At 40.2% G+C, this 27,757-nt stretch overlaps 1 pseudogene; it reads left to right on the forward strand.

The window, feature by feature from the left end:
* The first annotated feature begins 1,323 nt into the window (after nt 1-1,323).
* On the forward strand, nt 1,324-27,673 carry LOC143696388 (synaptonemal complex protein 1-like; annotated as a pseudogene).
* The last annotated feature ends 84 nt before the right edge of the window (nt 27,674-27,757 follow it).

The raw sequence follows: 27,757 nt of genomic DNA on the forward strand, positions 1-27,757 counted from the left end.
GACATCCATAACTCTTTGTTCTTATTGTCACGTATTCTCCTAAATCCTAATTGTCCAAATTTTTATTACTTTAATTATATTACTGTTTTTATAACAATTTACTTACTATTGAAATTTTAAACTTTTAAAAAGAAGTGATTGGTGTTTTTCACACAGTGCCCAACACACAATATCCCATGTACTGATGTTTCTGGGGGAGCCATTTACAACACCGGGGGTCACAGGATGTGAAAAACGCCAATCACTTGTTTTTTAAATCTTTAAAAGTTTCATAGTAATAAAATGGTTAGAAAATGAGCAATATAATTAGAGTAATAATAACTTCGATATTTTGGATTAGGACAATATGAGACAATACAAACAAAGAGTTACGGACATCTGGGTACCTTTTTCTGGGCAAAATAAGCCTGAAAAAAGACACACTTTAAGAGAGGATTCACCCTTAAAAACAATAACCTGTTGCATATTCATACACCTCATACATGATGCATAAATTCCATTCAAACCGAGGAGTCTGTTCAGTGTCAACTTCTTCCTCTGAATCCTGACGGCGTCTTCAGGGCTGAGCAGGCAGGAAGAAGTTCGTTTCCTCTGATAGGAAAGCAATAAATTCTCTTTCTCTGAAAGATTTAGGTGTCCTGTGGCTGCTATCTCGCTGCAAGTCCTTTCTTTTAAAAAAAAGTATCTCACATAGCATAGTTTTTATTTTAACATTATGTTATAACCTAAAACTAGATTTAACACAGTACTTAAGAAAATTAATACAGCATAACTTTCTGACATAACACATATAATATTCATTTGAATATTTGCGAAAAGCCAATCATAAAATACGCATTTTTCCCACAGGAGGACTGGGCTCCCCCATTTATTCCTTGTACAGGCGGGACCCCCCCTTCCCCTCAGACCTCTCCCGCCTTCCCCGCGACGGCCAAAGTCCCGCTGTGCTGCCCCCGGCCGGCGACCACGGCGACATCGCCAACCCGCCCGGGCCCCCGGGCTGCCCCGAGACCTCTCTGGCGTCCACGGGCGACGAGCAATCCCCGCCGATGGCCCCGATGGTGCCGATGGCCCCGCCGATGGCCCCGATGGTGCCGATGGCCCCGCCGATGGCCCCGCCGATGGCCCCGCCGCTGGCCCCGCCGATGGCCCCGCCGATGGCCCCGCCGATGGCCCCGCCGATGGCCCCGCCGATGGCTCCGCGGCCGCCGCTCTGTCCGGCCGGGCCGTGCCCGGGCCGTTCCCCGCGAGCTCCGCTAGGCGGCGCCCCCGCCCCCGCGCTGAGGGGCCGCTGCCGCTTCCCGCCCTTCGCGCCCGCCCTCAGCGGCCGCCGGGAGCTGGGGCCGCTCCGCCCGCCCTTTTATCGGAGCCATGGAGAAGGAAAACCGCTTTAAATTGTTCATGCCGCCGCGCCTGAGCGCTGGGCAGGTGTCTGCGGGCAGATCCCAGGTGAGCGCTCGGCCGCGGGGGGGACAGTGCTGGGCCCGGGGAGTGCCCGGCAGAGCCCCGGCCTGGAGCACACACACACCTGCCCCTTGCCCCGGCACAGCCCCGGGCTGGAGCACACACACACCTGCCCCTGCATGGGCCGGGACGGCTCCTGCCTACTCGTTTCTGGCATATGCACAGACATCTTCGGTTTGAATTTCAAAGACTTCTGTTGTTGTTTTCCATCAAAACTGAAGGGAATCATCTTCTCGAGCATCCGCTCTGTGCTGTAAGTCCGCGTTTGATGTGGGTAATTCAGCCCAGAGAGCGAGCAGGGCTCTATCGCCGGCCGGGCTCTGTGTACAAATCACAAACGGGACGGGACTGCTGAGGAACTGCCTTGAGCTGTTTTCTTTTCCAGCATCAGTCTCATTACATGGTGATGACAATGGGAAGATGCCAGCAGCTCACATCCCAGGCAGCAGACCAAGAACTTAATGTTACAACTTACTTTCAAAGTTTTTTGACCAATCACACAAAGCAAAAGCATATTGACAGTAGTTCTATCCAACCACTGTAAGCACAGGTACCTTTGGTTCAAACAATGCTTGCCTTTTTTGAATACAATACCTGCTGCTTGTAAGCCTTAAAACACAATGCACGGAGCTCCATTATTAAGCTTAGAACTTCCTAATATCTCGCTAGATAAACTTCTGTAACTTAGGGAGTTATTCTAGACAAGCGTTAATACACAGACCATTGTTCTATTTGCCCTTACTTTTCTACTTTTTAAATAATTTTTCTGCTGACCTATCTCATGGCTACTGCTTGGCTCTAATCACAGTTCTGCTGTCTCTGAGGCTGCCTTTTGCAGCTTTCCCAAACCCCTCTGATTTGATGGATTCCCACAGGCCCCACTCAGATGCTCGCACTGGTGTTGGTGTCTTGGTCTCACCAGATCAGGTGTGCAGTGAAAATGTTCTGTCCCCACACTGAGTTATGGGAATTCAACAAGTTATTTTTTCATGTTGAAGGTCCTTATGAAATATGTTGAGATTCAAATGGGACATTCTGACAGCAGATGAGTTAGCTGTTTACAGGATGAACCTCTGTGACTTAAAAACCTTGTAAAAGGGTATTTTCATGCTGAAACATAATCAGATATAGTTTAGAAGTGCCCTTGGAAGCAAAGCAAGAAAGAAATATCAACTACTGGTCTTCAAAAAAGTAATTTGTCTCCTTGAGTCCTTTGCCATGCACCAGGGCCCAGCCAGGCAGGAGCTGCTGAGTTCCCTGCATTGAAAGCTCCCCTTTGGCCACAGTCTATAAATCAAACTGCAGGACACCAACAGTTTGATCAACCACTGGGCAGGAAGAAGTGAGTTCCAAAGCCATTACCAGTACCTTGGGCTTTGAAATTTGTAGGCAGCTGTTTTATTAATGACCAATTCTATTTTCACATCATCTGGAGGGATTTTTTATGGATTTTATAATTCTTCTTTACAAATCTACCCATAAGGAACTAATGTTTAAATTTGTGCAGGGTTTGAACAGATGCTCAGATGATGACTTTAAGCTGCCATTTGATGTGTCGAACCGTGGCGAAATCACTGATTCAGGTACGATTGGAATATTTGCCATGCACCTTCTTTAGATTTTTATATCTTGTCAAGGTTTAATTTTCATGAGTAGTCTCACAGTTTCATATCTGTAACTGTTAAATACAGTTTCACTGTTACTTTTTTTAGAAAGACATTGACCAAAATCTCTTCATGTTTCAGATACAATTTCACAGCAAGTGAAACTTTGCTCTGAAGTAGATGAAGAGGTCAGCTAAGTATCAACTCTGCACATCTAATTCCTTGGGGTCTTTTGAATTTGTTCCCAAACAGTGCCTAAAGCATAATTCAGTAGATATTTCAGGGCTAAAGGAAGTAGTCAAACGGGAATAATGTTTTCTGTCTCCTGTTTAAAGCTGAATCACTTAGAGGAGATATTTGTGATTTAGTGAACATGCCTGGAAACAAATCTTTAAAAATTAAGGTGACTGCAATATTGCTGTTGTTCTTTCTTTGTTTGAAGTGCCTGTGAAGTCCATGAGCTTTAATTAGAGTAAGATTTAAACACTTGAGTATCCTTGTGGAACTGGTTCTGAATATTCTGTTGAGGGGCAGAAGGGTTGAAGTCAGAGTATTCTTTGGAAATCTGAAGTAGATTATCCCCATTGCCTTGTCTGGCTTTGTTTTATCTGTAAAACAATGAATTCAGTGGTTTCCAGCCTTGTCTGGCTTTGTTTTATCTGTAAAACAATGAATTCAGTGGTTTCCTCAAGCACTGGATTCTTTTGACAGTGTCTTTACCAGCAGATCTCTGCTTTAGCACAACTCAGTCCAGCTCATTTTTTTTTGCAATAGCTTCTGTACTTTGCAGCTACAAAACACTCTTTGCTACCACAAAATAAAACACATTTCTAGCACTCTCCCTGCTGATTTTCATATCCCTGACAACTTTTTAGACTTTTTTAATCCTAAGCTATTAAAGCGCCATCAGGACTGTAACAAAACTGTGATGCAGCCAAAACAAGGATGGTGTTTGGGGGTGTTGTAAGTGAACCAAAGGGCCCTTTGGGCTCGTGTGTTGCTCTCCCTGCCTCGACCACTGGCCCAGCACTGCTTGTAGGACACTTTCAAGGTGTTCTAAGGGCACAAGGGTGGTGGTTTTCCTTCCTGCTCTGTGTGTGAGCAGAGAACTGCTGGGACACTTGGATATTTGTAAATCCCTGGGTCCAGATGGGATCCATGCCAGGGTGAGGAGGGAGCTGGCAGATGAGCTTGCCAAGCCTCTCTCCATCATTTATCAAGAGTTGTGGCTCACTGCTGAGGTTCCAGATGATTGGACACTGGCCAGTGTGACACCCATTTACAAAAAAGGTAGGAAGGAGGATCCTGGTAATCACAGGCCAGTTAGCCTGGCCTCAGTGCCAGCAGGTGAGATAATGGAGCAGTTCATACTGAGTGCTATCCCACAGCACTCACAGGATGGCCAGGCTATCAGACCCAGCCAGCGTGGCTCTACGAAGGGTAGGGCATGTCTGACCAACCTGGTCTCCTTCTGTGACCAGGTGACCGCCTGGTGCATGCAGGAAAGGCTGTGGATGTTGTGTATCTGGACTCCAGCAGGGCCTTTGGCACTGTCTCCCCCAGCACACTCCTGGAGAAGCTGCAGCCCATGGCTTGGACAGGAGCACTCTGTGCTGGGCTCAGAACTGGCTGCATGGCCGGGCCAGAGAGTGATGGTGAATGGTGCTGCATGCAGCTGGCAGCCAGGCACCAGTGCTGTCCCTCAGGGCTCTGTACTGGGACCAGTTCTGTTCAATGTTTTTATAGACGACGGGGATGAGGGCATCGAGTCCTTCATGAGTAAATTTGCAGAGGACGCTAAGCTGGGAGCTTGTGTTGATCTATAGGAAGGAAGGAAGGAAGGAAGGAAGGAAGGAAGGAAGGAAGGAAGGAAGGAAGGAAGGAAGGAAGGAAGGAAGGAAGGAAGGAAGGAAGGAAGGAAGGAAGGAAGGAAGGAAGGAAGGAAGGAAGGAAGGAAGGAAGGAAGGAAGGAAGGAAGGAAGGAAGGAAGGAAGGAAGGAAGGAAGGAAGGAAGGAAGGAAGGAAGGAAGGAAGGAAGGAAGGAAGGAAGGAAGGAAGGAAGGAAGGAAGGAAGGAAGGAAGGAAGGAAGGAAGGAAGGAAGGAAGGAAGGAAGGAAGGAAGGAAGGAAGGAAGGAAGGAAGGAAGGAAGGAAGGAAGGAAGGAAGGAAGGAAGGAAGGAAGGAAGGAAGGAAGGAAGGAAGGAAGGAAGGAAGGAAGGAAGGAAGGAAGGAAGGAAGGAAGGAAGGAAGGAAGGAAGGAAGGAAGGAAGGAAGGAAGGAAGGAAGGAAGGAAGGAAGGAAGGAAGGCTCTGCAGAGAGACTTAGATCAGTTGGATGGATGGGCAGAGTGCAGCAGCATGAAGTTCAATAAGTCCAAGTGCTGAGTTCCACATTTTGGCCACAGAAATCCCCCACAACGTTCCAAGCTGGGGACAGTGTGGCTGGACAGTGTTGAGGCAGAAAGGGCCCTGGGGGTGCTGCTGACAGCCGGTTGAATATGAGCCAGCAATGTGCCCTGGTGGCCAAGAAGGCCAATGGCTCCTGGCCTGCATCAGGAATGGTGTGGGCAGCAGGAGCAGGGAGGTCATTCTGCCCCTGTGCTGGGCACTGGTGAGGCTGCACCTTGAGTGCTGGGTCCAGTTCTGGGCCCTCAGTTTAGGAAGGATGTTGAGGTGCTTGAGCACATCCAGAGGAGGGCAACAAGGCTGCTGAGGGGTTTGGAGCACAAGCCCTGTGAGGAACGTTGGAAGGAGCTGGGCTTGTTTAGCCTGGAGAAGAGGAGGCTTAGGGGTGACCTTATTGCTCTCTCCAACTGCCTGAAGGGAGGTTGTAGCCAGGTGGGGTCGGTCTCTTCCACCGGGCAGCACTGACAGAACCAGAGGACACAGTCTCAGGCTACAGCAGGGAAGGGATAGGTTGGATATTTGGAGGAAATTTTTCACCAAAAGAAGAATGAAGCACTGGAATGCTCTTCCCAGGGAGGTGGTAGAATCACCATCTCTGGATGTGTTTATAAAAAGACTGGACATGGCACTTGGTGCTATAGCCGAGGTGTTGGGGCAGAGGTTGGACTCGATGATCTGAGAGGTCTCTTCCAACCTCATTATTCTGTGACTCTGTGATTCTGTGTGTGTTCATGGCAAGATCACAGGTACTCTTGGGCAAAGTCTCTGAAGCTGCTTTTACTTAACTCAGCAGTGTCTGTCAGAAGGAGAGGACAGAAATGGTGTGAAGAACCTGCTAGAAGGAATTTTGGCTTCACTGATAATTCTGACAAAACTTTTATTGATTTTGGTGGACTGCAGTTATCCATGTCTTTAAGCCCATCTATTTGGTGATGTCTGAAGGGGGTTTGGGATATTTCATTGTATTTGTTTCTCCTGTCTGCTCTGTAAAGCCTTTTGATACATACATAGAGGATGCACAAAGATTTGTGCATCCTGTGCATAAACTTGGGCTCCTGATCATATATCAACTTCTATCACCATCTGTAGAAAAATATTACGCTTGTGATGTTTCTAAGAGATAAATACATTATCTCCAACAGTATGAATTAGATATTATGTACTATTAATTAGATAGTATTTGAGATTAAATTGTGGAACCTGTTTCAATAGAATACAGAAACAATGAATGAATTGTTCTCAAAACTCTACAAAGAGGCTGAGAAGATCAAGCAGTGGAAACTGACTGTGGAAACTGAATTAAACCAGAAAGAAAGAAAGCTCCAGGAAAATAAAAAGACTATTGAAGCACAGAATAAAGCCATTCAAGAACTGCAGGCCAGTATTGTATAGTATACATTCAATAAACAAAGTTAAGTGCTTCCTGATTCAGTATGACACTATTATTGATACAATTAAATCTTAAAGACTGTTGCAGTTTGGTTTGTGCCTTGAGAAAATGATTATTTTGAGAAGTTGCAGGCACCTGTCCCGTGTGAGTGTTTGTCTGAAGAATATACCTGTAAGTGCCTCATTTGCTGCTAAATTATTGTTCATTAATTATTGCATCTTTCATGCAAAAGATGACCCAGCATGTAATAGCAGATAAAACAGACTTCTGTCTACTGATGTCCCAAATTACTTTTTCATGAGGGATTTGAGAAGTCAAAGTGCATTTCTAATCTATTTTTCAATAACAGTGTCTTTTTGCATTTGTTCCCTATGAAATTAGTTTGAAAATGAAAAACTCCATTTGAAACTGGAAGATGAGATATGTGAAAATAAAGATCTCTTGAAAGAGTAAGTAATAGAACCAAGTATATATTCTTGTGGTGGAAAGAATCAGTTTCCATGTGGGCAGTTTTATGTAGCTGTTAAATTTTGAAGGTCATTTCCATTGTTACTCCTTAGGTACACAAAGTACTGTGCACTCCTGTGCAAACAGGATATTTTTTCCCTCCTTTAGAGCTGCTGCTTCGAGGCATCTGTGTAATGTGCTCAAGGAAACCTGCACTCGCTTCACAGAGAAGACCAGCAAACGTAAATGCTTTTTTAGCTTTTATTGATCAGAGTAAATGTACTTCTAGCTTGCTCTAAATTCACAAACAGAAGAAAGAAGAAGAAATTTCTCGTGCTGTTCAGAGTTCTCCAGTTGGGATCGACTGGATGTGGCTCTCAGAGTGAAAAGTGAATTTTTAGTGGCTCACAAAATTGGAAGTGAAGCCCCAGGTCTAACAGACTTTTGGTGTGTAATGCTGAATGCAGAGGGCTTTTGAAGCCAGTGAAATTGTTTGCTGAAAGGTGCCAGCCTGGGAGCTCTTTGGGTGCCCAAACAGTGACCCAGGGTTGAGGCAGTGCCCACAGCCCTGACTGGCCCTGGCAGCCGCTCCAGAGCAGGGCAGGGCTCCTCAAGGCTGCTCAGCCCATTGAAGGTTTGGAGGGCCATCCACACACTGGGAATATATTAAGACAGAAGAAGTGACCCTTCATGCCTGTTTTTAGGCAATAGAATCTACTCTAAATTCCCAGCACTCTCTAACAAATTTCCAGAGCTGACATTTCCTGTTTTCAGCCATCACACATTTATGGGGAGAAAAGGTCTTAACCCCAAGGTATAATGAGTAACTGGAATTCTTCTCATGAAACTGAACAAGCCAAGACAGTTGGATAACTTAATGAAATTTAAATTCTTGAGGTTTTAAAAGATGTTCTTGATTGGAAGTTCTACTTTATATGCAATTTAGAATTGTTATTCTAATCATTAGAATTTTACTAACTTGATCGTGGATACTTAAGAAGTGTCGATTTCTTTTTAGCCTTAATTCTAGAAACACTTGTATATAGATGGACTGTTCTTTTTTGATAGCTGTTTCTTTTACTGTTCTCTTTTTAATTGTTTTCTTGGGGAAAAATAGTATCAATTACAAAAGTGAAAGAAGGAAAATATGGACATGGAGTGTTGCAATTTTCTAATGACAGCTGTGTGGTTATAGGTATCTGCTGATAGGAAGAAAATCAGTGGTAAACCCTAGATTACAGTTTATAAATACTGACAGTGTTGATACATTATTATTCAACAGCATTAATACTATAAGAATTAATATGGTCACATCAACTGATCCAGAATTACACTTTTCACAGAAAAAAGTTTCTTAGGAAGGAAATTTAAAAGCTGAGCTTGCTTAATGTTTCAATGAAATGCACATTTTCCCTAAATTCTGTAACTTTTGGCACCATGTTTCATAAGGACTTATTTAATAAGAATGGAGCTGGTAATTCCTTTTTTAATTCATTTTGCTGATTAAGTATAATGACTTGGACAGCTGGCATTCTTGTTCAAAAGAAAAACTTTCTCATATGTTCTTGCTTTGATAGATGAACAGGAAAAGGCAGAAACAATACAATTGTATGAGGAACTTCATAGCAACATAGAAGTAAGTGACCAGGCTTGATGAAAGGAATGTGAGTTATGTGAGCTGAGCTGAGTTCCATGTTTATGTTGGGATACTGTTTGTATCCATCATGTGTGGGTATCATGTCGTGTGTGATGCAGGAAGTTGGGTTTTCAATCCCTTTTCAAGAATGATTTTTGTGTTCCATAAAACACATTCAATGGAGAAAGTGCAGCAGTGTGTGGGATGTGGATCCCTGTGATCTGTGGGATGGGTGCTTAGTGCTGGGTCACTGCCACAACTTCTGGCTTCTTTTTGGGCTCTGTTTCACCCACCTGCTGGTTCCTCAGAATGGCTGAGGTGGGCAGCAGCCCCTGGAGAAGTTCCAGGGTTTCCAGTATTGAACTTCAGATATTAAATTTTGTTTTTTTAGAGAATGACAGCGGCATTTGAAGAGCTTCGTGTGCAAGCAGAGAACGACAGATCGGAAATGAGTTTCAAATGTGAGAATTCAGTTTATTGTGTTTATGCAGCTGGCTCAATTTTGTACTTCATAGCTTGTGTTCCACATGCAGGGTCAGGGCAGACAGATGTGAAGGGCTGGAATGGTGAGCAGGTCACCCTGAGAGACTGGGACCCTTCTTTTATTCATGCAGCCTTTGTTCACTGCCTGGCCCCTTCTGTTGCTGTTCCACTGGGCCAAATTGGGAACTTTATTTTTCAAACTGTCACTCAACATTGAAGTTTTGTCTGTGAAGTACAGTCTAGAGATCAATACTTATTTCACATAGTTGGTTTATTTAGATGATAATGCACTAGTGTATAGCTACAGAAACTTTAGCTAAATGCTCTCTCTCTGTATGTATAGCCTGGTATGTTCCTGTTTCATTTTCACATGCTCTTTTCTGTTTGTATTTTGATTATAAAATCAAACATTGCCTCAACAATTACTCTTGGGAAACAAAAGGTACAGCTGTACAATTCCAAGCAATCTTAAAGTGGAAGTTGTATTGAACTTGGAGTACATTTCAGCTAGAATGTTAACTGTGGATGTTACTGTATCTCAAAAGTAAAAGAAGAAGCAGAAAAAGTGGACAAGTTTGAAAAAGAATGCAAACTGGAAGTCAGTCAAAAGGAAAAGCAGGTTTGCTCATTTTACCATCTCATATGTAGAGCTTTGTTTGTGACTAAAGGGGCAATGCAAGAGCCAAGGAGTGTTTCTGGGTATTAGTAAAAAAGACAAAATAACACCTGAAGCTGCATTTAAGTCAAATTCTGCTAAGTTTAGTGATCTTTCAGTACCTTTAGTCTACTGGAATTTATGGTTTGATTTTGAATTGGAGAACTTTTTTCTTTAGAGTAATGTGACTTGATCAATATTTGGCTAAGATTATATCTAGCCAAATATTTTCTGTCTGTCTGTCTGTCTGTCTATCTATCTATCTATTTATCTATCTATCTATCTATTTATCTTGAATGACAGCAAAATGTCTGCTTATCATACCTGGGGTACAAATGAGAATTAACATCTGTCCCTTTTCCAGACTTCATGATGATATTTCTTGCATTTTTCTAGATTTCAGCTCTCACCATAGAGAGAGATGAAAAAGATGATGTCATAAAAGACATCAAGGCTCAGCTGCAGACGTCACAAAATAAGATTGCTGACTTAATGGAAGCAAAATGTAAGAGTTCTGCCTGCTGTGTTTAAATGTAATTGTTTATAGAATTTAAATGTAATTGTTTATGATTGTTTATTTATGATATGTAATTGTTTATAGAAGCATAGGAAACAGGGTCATGATGGTTTTATTCTGTTGCTGGTTGGCAGAATTTTGGGGCCTTGAAGGCCTTATTTTTGTTTGGAACAGGAGCTGCTCCTGTGGGAGCAGGACTGGCAGGGTCGTTTTTAGGGTGAGTCAAGCACTGAGAGCTTTGGAAGATTGCAAGGGGAAAATATGTTGCTTCAGTTTTGCAAATTTACAGTCAGGCAGATGTCACTGAGGAAACTTACTTTTCAGAACTTGATTTTCAATATTTTTAAGCCATCTATATTCAAATTTTATCTATTATTTTATAGTATATGATGTCAGTAGCATTGGTCTTTGTTAAATTCTTTAAATGTATGTAATTTTCCATTTTTAGCAGTACTTTTTAGTAAATATCCTATTTTTAAAAATATTAACATCTTTTTTTGTTTAGTGCATCATGAAGAAATGTTAACGGAACCCAGGTCAGTAAAGAACATTTGAGGGCAGAGCTGGAAGAGGCTAAAATGTCATTGCAAAAGGCAGAGGTACCCCTTGCTTATAGTTTTACAGTAGAAATAGACTAGAGGAGTATTTGCATAAATAATTATGGATACTTTAGACATGAAACAGCTGTAGCTGTTTGTTGCAAAACATGTTTAGAAATGATATCATGTCTTGAAGGTTACTCAAAAGAACTTGGAAACTGAGCTCCAGACTAGAGTGAAAACATTAATTCAGGTTACTGGAGAAAAGGAAGAGCAGGAGGAAGAATGTAAAAAAATGAAGGCTTTGCTTGCAGCCCTGACAGAGGAGTTGGAGACTTCTGTTGCCAATTTGAAAAGCTTGCTGCAAGAAGAGCAAAATAGGTAAATTAATGAGTTTCAATTCCAAGAGTGATCTTACAGGTTGCAGTCTATGACAAAATCAAGAACAATTGGAAATGAAGCTGAAATTTGGAGGTTTTTTCCACACAGTGGTCTAAATGCAGAGAATTGAATGTAAATTTTTTTGTTGGTGATAGTTGATACTGGTCTATAAAAAGTAAATTTTTGCCCCCTCCAACTTTCATAATTCTGTCTTTAAGAAATAGAGATTTCTGTAGGTATAGATTTGTTTACTTTTATGTCTGCTGTTCTGAGGTTGTAAAAGTGTAATTTGATATGTGCTGCAGGCAGATTCATCATCTGCCTGTTGAAAGGTAAATGTTCTTAAAGTGCTTGTGCTAAGACTTTGTCTTATTGTCCTTGAAGTTTCAAATGCAGTGAGTGCTTTGTACCCTACATTTGGGGTTTTTAATTTAAAATTTTCTTAGATTAAAGAAATATGAAGATGATTCAAAGCTGCTTACCTTGGAGCTCCAAAAGAAATCTGCTGAACTGGGTAAGGCTTGTAGAAAGGCAGAAAATGAGCCAGGCAGTAATAAAAATGTTTTCTGCTGTTGTCTGGAAATGGACTGTCTCTAGTAGGTGGAGAAATGATTTTACAGTACCTGTACCTATCAGGAATGCCTGAATTTATTTTGACTCAGCTGATCCCTTTTCTTTGGGGGTCATTGGTGCTGGCAGCAGCCAAAGGGCAGTGCTGTGCAGAGCTCCAATAGTGAGACCATTCCTGCATGAATTCTTCTGGAGGTAATTTTGGTTTCCAGCTAAGAGCAGCAGCACTGCAGGTGCCAGGAGTGACTTCTGCAGCAGAGATAAAACCCTCCCATTGAGGTTTCTGGGACCCTGCCCGTGCTGGAAGTGGGATGATGCTGGCAGGGGTTGTCTTTAAATATCATAAATGTGATATCCTGTGCTTTCTAGGGATGTGCTCTTTAGTCCCCAGAGTAAGAGCTCTGCCTTGCTGCTGAGAACTTGCAAAAAATACCAGCACTGTCAATGTGCACATAGAAACCATTTGGAAGTCAGTAACAACTGGTTTCCTTTCTCAGCATATCCATGTGGTACCTTCAGCAGTTCAGATTTTTTTCTGGAACAATGCAGGTGCATCAATACTTGCAGAATACTCTAGTCTAACAGTCCATGGTTTATTTGAAGCTATAATTGTGGAAAACATACAAAGGCTCTACACTTTATTTAAGATAAATATTTAGTTTCTCTTCAGATAGAGATTTGCTAATGTCTGAATCATTTTTCAAGTCTACATTTAGATTAAGTCATAAATTAGCTTTTCAGTTTCTTAACTTAATCCAACAAGTTTTGAGAACTGGGTATTGCAAAGGGGTAAATGTTTTATACTGCCTGCTAAATCTGAAAAATCATTTCTGTTCCATTAATTTTACATTCCATGTGCTGTAGAAGAGATGACTAAAGTAAAATGTGATAAAGAAGTGCAACTTGAAGAGCTGTCAGAAACTCTGGTAAATATTCATTTTATTAATCTCATGGCATTTGCTCTTCATATGAAATTCCTCTTGCTTTGTAAGGATCTTAAATGTCATAAATAAACACCATCTAGTCTACCTTAACATTTCTACTAAACTTTCTCACACACAATTTCAGTGTTCTCTTTGAAGAACTTTTTTATTGCCACTGTTTTTCTTGTCTCCTGTGCTTTTGGTTTTTCTTGTCTCCCATGTTTTTGGTTTTCCTTCTCAAGGTTTTTGGTTATTTCCTTCTTTGTTCATGCCCATTCAAATGCCACTCCCTGTGGATATAAAGTTTTCCCGTTTGTTCTTCCTTACAGGCAGGTAATTAGCTCTGGCCTCTGTGAACCCTGCTGTACTGTGACACAGGCCCATTTTCTGTCACAGAAGTCTCAGCTATATGAAATACACTCTGAACAGAGGTTTCTTTTCATTATGATTTTAGATTTACAAGCCTAACAAGAATCCATATCAACTCAAGTTAAGATAGTGGGAAATCAGGTGTGCATTTCACTGTGTTTGCTTGTTGTTCTAATCTGTGCATTGAGTGTTCTGAACTGAGTTTCACTCATTTTCTAAAATGGGCAAATTGGAGGACTTTTATTGAAGAAGAGTCTTGAGGCTACTGTAGAAAATATGCAGAGAGAGAAAAATGTGGAGAGAGCAATGAAAATGCTCTCCAAATGAGAGAGGTCTGAAGTAGGGCAATAGTAACGTTTTAGAAATAGTGAAGTTACAGATCATGACTTGTACACAAGTTTATGCATAAGAAACAGCACCCAGAGCAGTGTCCCACCCTAATTTTGCAGCCCAGGTAATTGAACTCACAGCAGGGGACAGACATGAACAGCACTGGTGTCACAGTTCACTGTCTCACAGCACTTCCAGATCCCAGCAGAGATTGGAAAGATCCAACCTGGATAATCCATGCCATGGATGTTGTTGGGTTCTTCTGAAAGCCTTGTGCTCTTAGTTCATGTCTGATAAGCTCCAGCAGTTGGAGTTTGCACATGGATACTCAAAACTCTTCCTTTTCATTTTGCAGAAAGAATTCCAGGATTTGAAAGCACAGCTGACAAGTACAGCTGAGAAGGAACAAGATTATTTAAAGCAGCTTGTGACTCTGAAAACAGATCTTGAACAAGAGGCGTATGACCATTTTGAAAATATAATATTTAATTAGTTTTGGTGGAGTTGCTTTAATCCACAGTGAAATGAACTACGATTGTTTTCTAATCAAACTTTTGAACCACATATATGCCATTAATTCTAGACTTACATTTCTAAATTCCACTTTCTCTATTTGTATGTATTCTGTGGCATATGTAGTTGTTCCATATCTTTTTGACTTATTTAACAAGAAGAGAAAGTTTCTGAATTCATGGTTAATCTTGCTTTGAACTACATCATCTTCACTAACCATGAGATTTATATAAAAGTTGACTCTGATTTTCTTTCCTTCTTCTGTCACCTTTTGACATCTCTCTGACTCTGCTGCAAAGCTTATATTTGTAGATAAAGGCCTGGACTTCTTTCAGCATGGAATAAGACTTGATAATGGGTATGTTTAATTTAAAAGGAGATTTCAAAAGGCATCTTCTTATTCCTCTTGGCCATTTGTTTGAAATTAGGTTAAGGAATGAACAACTAACAGTGTATCTCAGTAAGCTTTCACTAGAGAAAGAACAAACAGCACAAGAGAAAAATGCTGTGGCTGCAGAAGTCAAGAAACTGCAAGAACAACAAGAGGCAAGTTGTAAACTTCCAGGTTTCATGAAAGGACAATACTCAATTTGACAAATTACTCAGTTTTACAAATTAGATGATGAGCTGCAACATGACTCGGGTCTGTAGAGTACCTGAGCTGTTTTTTGTGTTTGAGTTGGAAAGGAAGTGTATTTACACTTGTGAGCAAGGCAGGTCAGTGTGCTTTGGATGTCTTTGAATTTTTTAAGAAGTCACTTTGAATTTTATTTCTTTGCTGACACATGGGTCTTTATTTAGGGTAGTAAGAAAAAAGAAGAAAATACAAAGCAGTTAGTTGAAAATCTAGAAGAGGCAAATAGCCAGCTAAGGCAAGTAAAAACAAATATTAATAACTGATATTGTGAAAGGAAGTAGACTCAAATAGTTAGTTGTGTTCAAATGCTGCTTTCTGGGATTTTTTTGATTAATGTTTTTCTAGATTATATAGCTAAACAGAAACTATTCAGAATTGCTGTTGGCTGTCGTAACGGCGGGAGAGATGCGACACACCATATGCGATGAATAGCAAATCTCGAAGTTTATTGAAAGCTTACACATTTTTATATTAGTGTTAATGAAGCTTATGCATATTGCAAAATCTGAGCTCATTATTGGTTAAAGCACACTATAATCAAACACACCTACTTCTATCTCTTAACAATTATTTTGCTTCTATGTGTACATTCTTCTAATTTCTCTACCTTGGGATAACTACATTTTCTGGCAAGCAATTTTCTCCCCCGTCTTCCCGTTTTAGAGAAGGTCACTGTAACCTTCGTCAGTAATTAGGCACCGGTTGCTCAGTTCCCAGCTTGTTTCTCTTACCCTTATCCATCGGTATCACATCGGAATGTCCTTTCTCAGCTAACCAATAATCCAAAAAGCTCTCTACATCTCCCCTGTTTTTCTGTTGAACAAGCATAGTTTGATTAAATGCAGTAGTTATCATCTTTCTCACCATATTCTGTAAGCATATACAAAAACAAGGCAAGACTAATACTAACAGCAAAACTACAATAGCTACTACAATGCTAACCTTAATAAGTGAACGTAACCATGATCCTAAGTTTAAAGATTTGAGCCATCCATCAATACCAAGGCCTGATTCCACCTGTAAGTTCCCAGTTAACCTCCGTAACTCAGAGAGCTGTGAGTGTACAGATCGTGCATGATCAGAGAGATTCATGCAACACATGCCCTCAAATTCATCACAACCATGGCCTTGTGCAAGTAAGAGAAAATCAATTGCAGCTCTATTTTGAAGCGTTGCATGGCGAATAGAATCTACATCAAGCAAAAGACTGGAAATTGCTAAAGAAGTTGCATTTGTTTGTTTAGCAAGCCAACATCCTAACTTATTTAAAATAGCATGAGCATCTGCGGCTGATACTCTTGGAGTTAAGAAAGATGCTGCAACTATGGCTGCTGGGGACCAAAACTTTACATCGTCCTGGCAGTCAGCTGCAAATGTATACCACACAAGTGGAAAAAATATACTGTAGCCAAAATACCACTTTTGAAATGAACAAATAGTTTAGATGCTTGATCTGTGTGAAGCCTTTGTTTCAGTGAAGTCTGACGTATCAACAAAGTCCTTCAGCATCTTGGTTAAACACAGGAAACAGAGAAAAATAACTCAGAACTAACTCACCTATAAAATATTAAGAAATACAAATCAGATGATGTGTTTTAGATCGGATATTTAAGACAAATAAGCAGTGTAGAATAACTCATGTGCTTGTGAATCTCCTTATGCAAAGCCAGTGAAGAACTTAACACATGAGAGACAAGCTACAGCTCACACTGGTTATTTTCAGAGGGAAAAAAGTATAAGAAGTGATGGAGAAGTTACAAGTTGAGTCAGGTGCTTAGAGTATTGCAGGTTTGCTTTAAATTGAACAGGTACAAGAAATATGTTTCTAAATACAAAGGGACGTTAATGCTGTGGTATCATTTTTTAAACTCATATTCTCTTTCAGATTAAAATGTAAATTAAATGAGAGAATATTTTAAATGACATATTGTGTTCTCACTTGGACAAAGAAAAAGGATAACAACTAAGTACAAAATACTCTTTGTTCGATGTTACAGGAAAAGCTAAGCAACAGTTTTCTTGTAGACTGAAATCATTATTCAAACAATAGAATGAATGTTTTCTAGGCCTCAAACATCAGTGTTTATGCTTTATGTTTTAAAAGTCAATTGATGTTTAAACAGTAGGGATGAATATATTCTTTTTGGTAATTATTTATCAAAATTGTCCACAATAATAATAATAATAATAATAATAATAATAATAGTATCAATATTATGGTTGGAAGTCTATTATATATTTTAGTATCTGTTTTGAGAAGGAGTTTTGTTGTTTTTGTTGTTTGGAGGGAGTTTTTTTTTTTTTTTTTGTGCAAACTAACATTCAGGTTAAATTATAATTCTAAATGTTACATGACATCCAGTCCAGTTTTCTAAACATATAAATGTATACAAGGAGTAACAGTTGTTTGGATTTTCTTCTTGCATCTGTGTAAGCAGTTATAGCATCTGATAAGGACTTTAGTGATCTTTTTTGGGCATTAAATCTAACTCCACTGTCCTATCACGACCCTTTTTGAGCAAATCAGTTAAAATGTCAATTTTCTGAAAAAGAGTTTTATGTTGTTGAAGTGGAGGAGATATCCATTCTAAGGCCTATATCTCCCCCGTTTTTCTGTTATGCTAAGTAAGTGCACCCAGTAAAAAATTTTTGTCTACACCAAACTGTCAGCTGTACAGGGAGATCAAAATCACGTCTCTGAACACTGCCTTGTGTAACACGGTCTAATATCTGCTGCAGTGTTTCAGCCCGTTCAGGGGTTATACGAACAGGCTGTGCTGGATCAGTTCCCTTTAACAAAGGTCAAGGTTCATCTAACAGTTAATTGTTCGATTCGCATAGGTGGAAAAAGAATATACAGCATAATAGAACTCTCCCCTAGATAGCCAGCGTCCATCATTCTAGATAAAACAAACAATCCCAACACTGTAGCCGAGAAATGTCTTAAAAGCAAAACTCTCACAGATAATCCATCAATAATGAGTGGTCTCTTTACTCTCGTTGGGACTTTTGTGGGTGAATATTTAGCAAAGTCACTGTCTGCTGCTGTTGCTAGGTCTACTCTGAGGCTCTCGGCGGTTGCGGGCTGAAGGCAGGTTTAGCCGAAGTGGTGATAGCTGCTATCTGTGTCTGGGCGCGGAGAGCTGGTGGCCGGGAAGCAGAACTGCGCCGGGCAGCCGCGGGGCGGGCGGACTCACCGGAGCCCGCTTCCGCACGGGGGGCGGGAGGCCCGTCCTGCCGTCCCCCCCTCGGCTCGGGGACGGGGCGGCTGCGGAGCGGTGCTGGCGGCTGCGGAGCGGGAGGCGGCCGCGCTGCAGCTGCTGAGTCGCCCAGGGCCGGGGCCGGCACGAGCCTCTCCGGCAGGGCGGCTGCGGGCTGTGCGCTGCGGCAGAGCGGCAGAGGGTGCGGGTCCGGAGCGGGAGGAGGCGGAGGCGGTGCAGGGTTTAACACCGGGGCAGGCGGCGCGGACGGCACAGCTGGAATACACGCGGGGGGGCTGCTGCCCGCGGCAGACGCCGATAGCTGCAGGGAGCTGCTTTTTAGAGCAGGAGCTTGTATCGGCGGGGACCCAAACCAGTCTCTGCAACTCCTGTTGCTTTCACGGGCTACGCTAGTCTGCTGGGCAGCTCTTTCCTCTGCCTTGTATTTCAAGAATTCAGCATGCACGACTCGCCATAAATTTCCCAACTCTTTAGCGGTCTTATCCTCATCTATGATTGCACGCCACAGCTTATCTCCGAATATACGCCATTCCGACAACTCATGCACTGTATGCGGATTACGAAAAAACACCTGTGCACACCCATAAGCTAACAACCCAGGAAGTTCTTTCTGTAAATCTATCCCTCTAATCTGACGCCCTCGTAAAAAGTCAGTAAATAAATCATATGCTGCTTGCCTGTCTTTATCCATTTCAACGACGATTGCGCGCTTCTTGCGGCTCTATTCAGGTCCGGCAGCACGTAGCAGCCGGGCTCTCCTTTGAGGTCACCCGGGGCACGAACACCTTCCTTTTTCAGCGGTGTTTTTTGCCGTCCCCAGCCGCGAAAGGACCTGCACTTGACTTTTACGCCTCCGACCGTGGCTAGTCCCGAAGGAACACGTCCGGGGTCACCATTTGTCGTAACGGCGGGAGAGATTTGCTATTCATCGCATATGGTGTGTCGCATCTCTCCCGCCGTTACGACAGTTGGCCAAGTAGAAATTTTCTCAGATTAGAAATACCAATTGCTGCAGGAACAGTGTTTGCCATCATTTTGTATTACATAGTAGGAGCTGTCTTGTTGTGCATTAGACACCTCAGGTGAGAAGGCAATGAAAATGGAAGGTGAAGGTCATGGATTAAATGTGACAAGGCAAAACTGGGTAAGAGTTACTCTCTGTATCACCAGTTCAATAGACAGGCAGCTCCCATGTTTCACAGCTGCATTGCAATAGTCCAGGTGAGGATGTATTTTCCTTGGCTTAGCTGGAACATCTTTTCCTACTTCAAAAAAGTATGGACAGTTCACACATTGACTTACTGGGCATGTTGCTGCATTTTAAGAACATTTTCATTGAGCAGCTTATGAAGTTCCCATCAACATTAGCAGCTCTTTTTAGAAAATAAAAGAAGGGTTTCTTAGAAGTACTGAAAATAAGTTAAAGGCAAGAAGGAAATATTTACTAATGCTTGTTAATTTGGCACTTAGAAATGAACTGGAGTCTTGGAAGGAGAAAATGGCAAAGACAGGTGAAGAGATGAGAAGTACCCTGGATGAAAGAGAAGAAAATGTATGTCCTGTGTCATGCAAATATCTTACAGAACCTGTAGGACAGCATTAAATGTAAAATCTGTGTTGGGATTTTTCTGCAAAGCTCTGCCAGGGGGATGTGATCTCTGCCAGAGGTTTCTTCTCTCTCAGCTGCTGCCAGCTGTGCCATTGTGTGTGCCCATGCTGAGCCCTGGTATTTCAAAAGACAAGCACAGTCACGGGGATCTTCACTCTTTGCTGCAAGTTTCATATTAAAGATTTGGTTCTTTTCAGGCAAACAGAGAACCTGCTTTTCTGATTTTTCATATACCCACACAGTGAGGGATGGGCTCTGGATTAGCTTTTTATATGTAGTGTGAGTTTTAGCTTAAATAGATTCAAACATTTTTACTTTCTTTCTGTTGGTTCAAAGCAACCTGGGGTTTTTAGCAAATTTCAGAATTTCATTGTAACAGTCAAAGATTTACAATTGTCATTTCAGGTAAAGAGTACTGAAAATGAAATTTCAAGAAAGGAAAACCAAAATTCTAGAAAATAATTGGGACAATTCATTTTTTCATGGATGTAGGGAACTTCCTACAAGTGTATTTTTAAATTGTGAAGATATTGGGGTATTTTTCTTCTTCTTTCTTAATTCCATAACCACTAAGGAACTGGTTCACTGCTATAATTAACATCTTGTGGTACTTTATGGCTAAAACTCTGATTATTCTAACATGTCAGCTGGTGTTGCAGTCCCATTGGAACAAACCAGACTGGTGCAAGTGCAGGTTTGAGAACATTTACAGGAATTGCTCACATAGGGAGTCATTTGTAGAACTTACTAATGAATGTCTGAAATCTCTCTTTCAGATGAACAATTTAAAGAAGCAGGTGGAAAATAAAACCAAATGCATTGAAGAGTTGCAGCAGGAGGTGGGTAGAGATTTTAATTTCACAAATACATAAACACATTATATTTTGGGCTGCCTTTTCAGCAGGTTTGTGTCTGCTGTGATATCTTTAGATACACCTATGTAATTTAAAAATTCTCCTTTCTTATCCTAACCCTGAGCAAATTAGGGAGTCATCTCAGGAATCACTTGATTTGTTAAATGCGCCTTAATTTGAAAAGAGCAATTACAAAAATAATATCTTTAATAAACTTCATTTTTCATTTACTGCATAGTGTTATTTTTGTACTTGTAATAAGTATCTCAGTTACCACTAGTAGAAAATAATTCTGCACTGGCACAAACTGTAGTAACTTCACTGTAAAAATAAAGAACTTGTATTTTTTGTCATGACATCTTCACACCTTCTGTCAGCAGCATCTTAGTTGTAATTCCCATTCTGCACCTCATTTGTTATTCCCTGCTCTTGCTCAGGAGGAGCCTTTCTTAAGGTCATGAAGAAACAGTAATTATCACAGAAGTTAGTTGAACATTCATTTGTTTGAAGAATTGTTCTGGAACCTGAGCTGCACAACAGAGAGTTATTTGCCTGATGAAAGCTGGAATTTCTTGATGCAGTTAAACCATTACATAATTCTATTTACTTATTAAGGTACAGTGCTTGTTTTGTTTTATTTCACCAGAATAAGGTGCTGAAAAAGAAACTTACTGCAGAAAGCAAGAAAAGCAATACTTATGAAGGGAAGGTAGGTTTAAATAACATCCTGTAGAAGATGAGGTGAGTGTTTTTAAGTGCCACTGTAAGTAATGATAATACTTGTTCAATACGTTCTGAGCTGCTTTGGGATCTGGGATACAGACTTTGCAGGAATGAGCTCACAGTTTTTAGAAGATGCTTCCATTTGTAATCATTGGGCACTGACTGTTGGACATTTAAGAGATGGATTCACATTGCAATTAATGATGTTTCTAATCTGTTCCTTTTTTTTTTCCTTTTATTGATAGTGGACTGAACAGGGTTCAGCAACCTCATTGTAACAGAAAAGCATTTAAAAGACATATACATATATGTATATATATATTACTTTTTTAAGGCTGTTCTTTAAATGTGTTCTGCAGTGGCAATCCCTCTGATGGGAATATTGTGTCCAGCTTTGGGTACTGCACTTGAAGAAAAGTGGACTTTTTTGAGGATATTCATATGATAACCTTAAAAGGAAAAACTGTAATCAAGATGCACAGCTGGGAGAAAAATGTACCATAAAAGCTGGTAAAATCTGATACAGATTTACAAGAGAGGGAATCAAATCTCCATCTGTATTTGTTTTTTTCTGAGGCATTCACAGCATTTAGGGTGACTGCTTAGGGCAGTCTTCCCCACTGGGCTGTTGCCATTCTTTCTTTGAGTATTTTCCAACTCACTTCAGGCCAAAGTTCAACTCTTTATTAAAAAAAAGCTGAACTTTTAAATAGGAAACACTTTAATCATATACCTGAACAGTAACAGTGTGTTTGTGCTCAAAAACAAGAGGTAAGAAAAAATCATTAACACAGTAATTCCTAAACAAATAACAGCAGCAATTCTGCATTCTCAAAAGGTGAATAAATTGCAGATAGAGATGGAAAATATGAACAAGCAACATAAGGAAGCAGTTGACACCTATCAAAAAGACATAGAAACAAGAAAAGGAAATGAAAATAAACTTCGTGAAGAGGTGAGAGGTGTTAATTTTTACTGCAATTTAATTTTTTAATTTAAAATGTTTTTATGAAGCTTTATTGGCCAGAGTCCTTGCTCTTCCATTTCAGACATGAATGGAATTTGTGTATGCCTGTGAGCAAAGCTTCAGTACATGAGGTGCTTAGGCTGACGTATTTGAATATGTCTTTGAAAATAAGAACTCCATTAAAACTTCTTGCTTTCAAGATATAGTTCAAAGAAATTCCACCCTTGGTATAAAGTCAGCATAGTTAAATTAGATTATAACTTCTCCCATGTTAGTATTTTTCTGCCCACGCTTTTTTTTTGATGGCAATGCTAAGAAATGTTAGGGCAGAGTGCTTGAAATGGCCTTTTGGTTTGAAGTGAACTTGCCTGCCATGGCTGTACCTTTGATCTTGCCCATTTTAACAATCTGCAGAAAGGATGAGGGATTTGAAAGGGATCTGAAAAGCAAATAAAGCCCAAGTGGGACTGCAAACTTTGCACCCACAGGGGAAAGAAGAAATTAAGATTTAAAAGAAATATATGGTTATGTTGATGAATGAAATGCAATTTATTACTGACAGGTAGAAAAGATGAGGTTGCTTTGTGATGAAGCAGCAATGATACAGAGAGAAACTGATGCCAGATGTCAGCACAAGATAACTGAGATGATGGCACTGATGGAAAAGCACAAGGGAAGAGATTTTCCTGCTTGCTGTGGTTTGCAGTGTGTGATACCATGTTAACAGCATGTTTATAACTTGTGATACCACGTTCATGACCTTTCCAAAGCAGAAACAGGCCTGAATCTGGGAAAAGGAAGCTGAACACATGCTGGACTTTGCATCATCTAAAATCAAATTCATTTGAAGATTTTCAAAAGATTCCTATGGGCAGATAAATTCCATTCATCTAAACTTCTGGGATTTTTAGATTTTTTTCAATTCAGGCTTCCTTTGATACCATCTGAGTGCAATATTTTTCAGTATCAGTTTGGCTCTTTCTCTGAGATGCCTTAGTGACTGTCAGCAGTTTAGCCTGACACATTTTAGTTTTCCTTTCTATTCCTCTATTTTGCAATATCTTTAGCAGATACATTAATAAAGATGGCACAGCTGGCTCTTAGTGCTGAGCACATATTGCTGCACAGAAATCAAGCACTCTCTGCCAGTCCACAAAATAATACTTGAATTGAGCATTTTCTGGTTTACAGTTTCTGCAGAAGCATCAATGAATCTTTTCTTTCTGAATCTTAAGAGCCTGGTTTGAAAAAAATGATGTTTTAAGACTGGATAACTCTATAATTGTAACATTTAGTCACATATTTTGAGTTTGCTGTTGGTTTGGTTTTTTTAACCCAGAATGAATATGATAAAATGGTTGAAGAAAAAGATGCAGAGTTAAAAGTCTATAAAATGAAACAGCAAAAGCAGTTCTCATCAGCAAGAGCACTGGTAAGGAGTACTTTCCAATGTTCAGTAACTCAGTGAAGGGGCTGATGTCCTTGTGTAGTGGTTTTATGCTGGCTAAGGGCCAGGCACACACAACAAAAACATTCACTCATTTTTCTCTGCTGTAGTTGAGCAGAGGAGGGGAAAGGAAAATTCAAGTTGAGATAAGGATTAGGAGAAAAACACTTTGAGGGTAAAGCAGATTCAAACTTAAATAGCATCAAAAGTTTTATTATTAATAGAATTAAAAATGGGTAATGAGAATTAAAATAAACCTTTAAAACACCTTTTTTCCCAATCCCTCCCTCTTGCCCCCCAACAGCACAGAGAGACAAAAGATGTGATCTTCAGTCAGTTTGTGACTTCTAAAAATCTTTTTTCAGGTTGCTTAGAGAGTTTCTTTTTCCTGCTGTGCTCTGGGGTCTTTCCCACCAGAGACAGTTCTCTGGGAACTTTTCCAGGGTGGTTTTAATTTTTACCAGTAGCAGTCCCACCCAAGCTGCTGCAGCAGATCTTATTCTGGGCACTAAAAACTCCAAATGTTTCTAGAAATGAATTGGAGTAGCAGTGTGTTTGTGTCTGCTCTTGCAGATAGTGTGTCATGCTCTGACTTCCCACTTGGAATAGGAAACTTTTGTTTTAAATATTTCGATTGTGCCCTCTCAGCCCTGTTCTCCCAAGTGTTTTAAGGTCTTACCTTGAACATTTCTGATCAAGTACCTGTTTCTTATAGTGCTTCAGTCTTTTTAAACAAGCTAAAGCAAAGCTTCAAGTATAGGGCTGAAAAGCAAATAGAATTCTCTTGTGTACCAATGAGTGTCCCTGTTAATTACTGTCTCACTTGGGACTGTTTTCTTTTTTCTGGGCTGTGCATAGTTAACCCTGTCCTTTATTTAATGGTTTGTAGGAAAATGAGCTGTCATGTTTGAAAAGTGAACTGGCCTCCCTTAAGGAACAACTGAAAGCAGAAATTGAAGAGAAGGTGGAGTTTTTTATTCACTGAGCAGTGGGGGTGAGAGGTGTGGCCTGGGCTTGTGCTGTGGGAGGAGTTGGATAAGAAATGAAACTGAACAGAAAAACAGGGACTTTTGAATGCTGGGGTTGTGCTAAACCTGGTCATATATTTGTGTGAACTTTGTAACAGTCTGTGATTATAGATTATATATAAATTAACAACAAAACAAAACTCTCCTTTATTTTAGTTAACTTTAACTAGCTAAAGCAAAAAAGTTCCCTAAACTGTAGGGGTTTTTTCAGTGACTTTTGAATGCTGGGGTTGTGCTAAACCTGGTCCTATTTTTGTGTGAGCTTTGTAACAGTCTGTGATTATAGACTGTGCTCTGTAATTACACCAAGAAGATTTTTAACAACTGAATTCAAAGAAATATTTCCTTGCTGTCACATAACTCTTTTGTAGGAGAATCTTGTAAAAGAGCACTCTCACAGTATGATTCCTGAAAGTGAAAAGAAACACAAGGTAACTTCAACTTTTTAATTGCTTTTAGAATTTGGTAGTGTTCATATGTGTAGAATCAATTGAAGTGCCAAGATAATTTATTTGCATTCAACAAAAGACACTGGAATGCTTTTGACTTCAAACTTTTTAAAGAAAATAAAAATTTATGTTCCTGGGACTCCTAAACCTTGTATAGATCTATACAGTGAATCTACTCATGTAAAAATAGAAAGTCTCCAAGTTATATTCCTAAAATAAAAAAGATAAAAATAAAAAATATCTCCTTCAGTGCAGGAAGCCCCTTGGGCAGTCCAACATTGAAGTTTTGTAGCTCCTAACAGTGAATTTTTCTTGTTGCATTTTTCTGCCTGTATTTCTTACTTCTCTGTAGATGATTTTTTTTTCCCCCTGGGATAAGAAGGGATTTTAAAGGGTCCTACCATTCCATGGAGATATTAGACAGCAGTTTCTGGAAGGGCTCCCACTGTGTAATTTTTCTTGCTCCGTTGTTGATTTTTTTATATCTCTGGAATTGTTTTACTCAGTCTTAAAAGTGTCCATTTGAAAAGGCACTTTTCCTCTATGGAAGAGAACAAAGCTGATCTAGCTGTAAAAATGGTCAAAGTATCAAAGTAGTCCTGACTGCAGAACTTACCCTTCTTCCCTGTCAGGAGTTCACTTGTGGGTTTCATATTGGAGCAATGGAATCCAGCACCACTTTGATGTTATCTGTCTGAAAAAGGACTGCACTGGACCATTCAATGCTTCTCAGTTTAACTTCTAGTGAAAAGACTATTTTAAGTAACACCAATCTTGATATAGCTATCAATCTTTCTCTGAAAGCCTTTCCCTGCAGTTTTGTTTGTTCCCATTTTCTTTGATGTTTGATATGGTCCACATGTAGTGGCTACAGTTCAGAATAACCTGAATTTCTGCAGATAAGCATGAAGAACTGAAATACAATGTGCCATGAAACTCAGCTCTTCCATAGCTTCCCCTTCATTCTCCTCATTTGGCAACAAAAATAATACAAAAAATGCTATTTCCACCCCACCCCACTTTGTTTGGGTCATTGCTTCATGTTTGGATGGAAAGAGAAGAGTTCCACCATTTCTCTCAGGTGAATTCTTGGACACTCAGACTGTAAACTGGCTCCTGAGTTTGGCTTTAGATTCCATTCTTCCCCCATAAAATAAAATCTAAAAATAGAAACGTTTTCTTTCCCAGACATATGCTATCAAGACTCCTCCAATGGATAAGATGCACAGTGGAAGAAGCACAAACCTGCCTTCAGAGCAGAGCAGCAGGAAAAAGCAGAAAGTGCTTGTGCAGCTGGACACTCAGTCAGACAGCTCTGAGCACACTGACCTCCTGGTAAGAGTCAGAGAGCAAATCATGTGCTGAGCACTTCTTTGTGCTCACTGCTGGGTCTGAGAATGAAAACAAACAGTTTGGGCTTCCACATTCAAGCCAATATTTATGTGTATATTTTTAATTGATTGGTTTTTTCTGGAATTGTATGTACATAATTAACATTCTTTTTATTGAACTGTTTTGCCTCATAATGACATCTTAATGTTTTTTATTTTTCATAGTTTAATATCCATAGGGGGAAAGAAAAAGTAGTTTTTAATATAGTGTGAGTAGGTAACTTTTTCATTTATTAGAGCATAGTCTCGGAAGAAGAAATGTTTAAAAATTTGTACAAAGATTATCCACAAGCTTCACAATTACATTCCACAGCACCAAAAAAAGTATGTTAGCCTTTCCTAAGATTAAAGAAAGCAGTTAATCAGATTGTTTACAGAAACTAAAGGATGGCTTTATTTTCCTTCCTGGACCCCAGCTCCATCCAGTGTGAAATCTCCAGGCTCTGCTCTGAAACTCAAAACCATGAGGAGAATGCGCGAGGCGGGCTGGGCTGCGCTCTCCAAAATGGACAGGAAAAGGAAAATTAAAGATGTTGTAAAGTTCTTTGCTTAAAATGCAGAAATACCCAGTGCCCTGGCATTGCTTGCAGGGTTGTTTTTCTCTCAGAGTTAGTGCTTTGTTGCATTTTTCTGTCATACTCAGTGTGTTCAATACTGTGTTCATTCCTTCACACATATGAACTTTATAGATCTATAACTGCAACCCCTGCAGAGCATTTTCCACCTTTCCTCCCTTGTGCTTCAAAATGTTGGGACAAAAATTGGCCAATTTTAAATTTTGAAATAAATAGAACTGCATAGAAAGTTGTTTCAAAGCTGTTTCTGGCATTAGAAAGTCTGGTTTTAAAGAACTTCTGTTCTTTTAAATTTACTCCATTTTTCTTAACACATAAATCATAGTGGAAGAAATGTTGCTGTTCAATGTATGCTCTTTTACCTGAAGTCCTCTTGCTTTTTCCTGCATTTTAATGGCTGTTAGACCTGTCTTTTGAGACTGTTTTGTTTTCAGTATGTTAAAATGGTTTTGAAACTTCTAAAATTGCAGTAGAATTGCTTGTATTTAAAAAGATTTCAGCTTCATAAGGAGTAAAAGATGCACGTTATAAGATTGTGAAAACAATGTTAAGATGCCATTAAATTGTTTATCTGAAATATCAAGTATGGGACTATTTGTTATTGCTTTAAATATTTGAACACAGACAGAA

Source organism: Agelaius phoeniceus, chromosome 34, assembly GCF_051311805.1.
Source record: "Agelaius phoeniceus isolate bAgePho1 chromosome 34, bAgePho1.hap1, whole genome shotgun sequence".
Taxonomy (NCBI): domain Eukaryota; kingdom Metazoa; phylum Chordata; class Aves; order Passeriformes; family Icteridae; genus Agelaius; species Agelaius phoeniceus.